The sequence below is a fragment of the Prenolepis imparis genome, unplaced genomic scaffold, assembly GCF_030444845.1.
Source record: "Prenolepis imparis isolate NDT839.2.m4 unplaced genomic scaffold, iyPreImpa1.0 SCAF_712, whole genome shotgun sequence".
Taxonomy (NCBI): domain Eukaryota; kingdom Metazoa; phylum Arthropoda; class Insecta; order Hymenoptera; family Formicidae; genus Prenolepis; species Prenolepis imparis.
This window is the reverse complement of record NW_028141870.1, coordinates 1-2500: the sequence shown is the minus strand read 5'-3', so window position 1 is coordinate 2500 and position 2500 is coordinate 1. Positions and strand designations below refer to the sequence as shown.

At 58.8% G+C, this 2500-nt stretch overlaps 2 non-coding genes across 2 annotated transcripts in view; both read right to left on the bottom strand.

The window, feature by feature from the left end:
* LOC145948792 (large subunit ribosomal RNA) overlaps positions 1-191 on the bottom strand; it is a 4076-nt gene extending 3885 nt beyond the window's left edge. Inside the window, exon 1 of the ribosomal RNA XR_014427471.1 lies at positions 1-191. This exon is cut by the window's left edge and continues 3885 nt beyond it. This is a non-coding gene — a ribosomal RNA (large subunit ribosomal RNA).
* Positions 192-1091: 900 nt separating this feature from the next.
* LOC145948791 (5.8S ribosomal RNA) lies at positions 1092-1246 on the bottom strand. The gene has a single exon (XR_014427470.1). It is a non-coding gene; the product is annotated as a 5.8S ribosomal RNA (ribosomal RNA).
* Positions 1247-2500: the final 1254 nt, after the last annotated feature.

The window sequence follows — 2500 nt, the reverse complement described above, 5'->3', positions numbered from 1 at the left end:
GGACGCGACGCGACACCTCGGGATAAGCGGATCCTCCCAAACACCACATTTCCCTGCGGCGGAACCGCGGGATTCGGTGCTGGGCTCTTTCCTGTTCGCTCGCCGCTACTAAGGAAATCCTGGTTAGTTTCTTTTCCTCCGCTTAATAATATGCTTAAATTCAGCGGGTAATCTCGCCTGCTCTGAGGTCGTCGAAAGCTTTAGTTTGGTAGCCGCCGCCTCCTCCGCGTCGCTCGTCTCGCGCTTCTTCTTCTTCTTTCTCTTTCCTCCGGGGAGGAAAGTTCAAGTTACGAAGAACGGAGAGAACGTCGACGTGAGAGCAGCGGCAGCTGCGTATACCGCGTGAGGCGCGAGAGGCAAACACAATCGCCAATCCAACAACACTCGGTGGTGCGTTAGGTTAGGGTAACGTAAGGAGAGAATACGACGAGTACACGACGACGCGTGCCGGTCCCAATTTTCTTTCCTGCCTCGCGTTTACACGCGACGGACTAGGAGAACTTCGTGGACTCGGACACGCGGTCGGCTCTCCGAGCCGAATCTCTCTCCGCGTACCGCCGGACGACGACGCGCGCGCGCGCGCTGGCGCACCGAGAGACCGGAGAGTGCGAGAGTGCCGAGAGCAGTGTGTGTGAGATTAAAGAGAGAGAGAAAGAAAAAATGGCGAGAGACAGCGCTACTAAAATATATCGTGGAGACAACGACGCTCCGGCCGCAGGCGGCGGGTGTCGTTCCTCCTTCGCGCTCGTCATCGTCCCTTTCTTCTCCACATCTCTCTCGTCACATACGAAAAACTCTCCCCTCGCACAGTCCTACTTCCTCTTTCGAGGACAGTCTCTGGGCGCGCGCGAGCGCTCGCTATCATCCTTGTGCACGCTTGTGCGCTCTCTCTTCCTCCTCGGTGTCATTTCAAACGACGCCCAGGGCGTGCGCCGGCCGTTCGTACGGCGGCACACAGCACCTCGGGCGAACGTCCAACGATCGCTCGTACGCCATTGTAAGCGCGCACAGGGCACAGGCGACGCGCGCAAGTCTGGGCGCGCCGTGGCCGTGCGCGCTTCGGGAGCGCAAGCAGTTTCGGGGTACTAAAACGACCCTCAGCCAGGCGTGGTCCGGGAATTGTATCCGTGGACCGCAATGTGCGTTCGAAATGTCGATGTTCATGTGTCCTGCAGTTCACAAGTTGACGCGCAATTAGCTGCGTTCTTCATCGACCCACGAGCCAAGTGATCCACCGTTCAGGGTAATCGTTCAAAATTTTTGCGTTCGCGAAGAAACGCTTTTCGCTCAACCATCGTGGTCTCCCCTCTCGAAGAGAGAGGGTGAGATAAAAATCGTGGCCCTTCGATCAGCCTGGCCGCGCGCGTCCGAGCGCGCGCGCGGACCGCCGCCTCCCGTCTAAGGAGAGAGGCTACGGCACAAAAGTGTGGTTGTTGCTTCGATCGGAGCGTCTCTCCCTAAGTGGAAGAGCCGGGGCGGAAGCTCTTTGAAGAGACCGTCGGACGGATTCGTAAGATCCGTCCTCTCGCCCGGCTCCGCGCGCGGTCGCAACGCTGTTTCGCACGCCGACCGCTGCCCCGGGCGCCGCGAACGGCACCGGGGGAGGGCGCGTTGACGAACGCTGCTGCTGCTGACACACGCGCGCAGCGCGGGCATAGGTCACCACCGGTTCGCGCTCAACGCCGAATCGACGCTCTGCGAGTGGCACGAGCGTGATCGCGAAGCGTCTCGCTCCGAGTCGCAACGTATTTTTTTCGAAGTTTTTCACAAAAGGCAACGAACGCGCGTATCGCGGCTCGCGCGTCGAGCGCGAGCGGAACGCGACGCCGTCGCGGAGAGAGGTCTCGGACACGCTCTCTCTCCCTCTCGGCGGCGAACGCCGCGCCGCGCGCTGCTGATTACTCCCGCATCGCGAGGTTCGTCAGAGGCGCGGGCGGCGTCCGTATAACATCCAACCTTTCGATCCGTCAATTCCGCTTAATAGCTTTTTTCTCTGAGCCATCTTCTCTTCTCTGTCCATTCAGTCTCCGACTGCTGCGAGCGCGCGTCTCTCTCTCTCTGTAAAAGAGTGGACTCTCGACGCAGAGCAGGACCTCCGGAACGTTAATGATCCTTCCGCAGGTTCACCTACGGAAACCTTGTTACGACTTTTACTTCCTCTAAATGATCAAGTTTGGTCATCTTCCCGGCAACATCGGCAATGCCGAGACATTGCCGCGCACCAGTCCGAAGACCTCACTAAATCATTCAATCGGTAGTAGCGACGGGCGGTGTGTACAAAGGGCAGGGACGTAATCAACGCGAGCTTATGACTCGCGCTTACTGGGAATTCCTCGTTCATGGGGAACAATTGCAAGCCCCAATCCCTAGCACGAAGGAGGTTCAGCGGGTTACCCGGGCCTTTCGGCCAGGGAACACACGCTGATTCCTTCAGTGTAGCGCGCGTGCGGCCCAGAACATCTAAGGGCATCACAGACCTGTTATTGCTCAATCTCGTGCG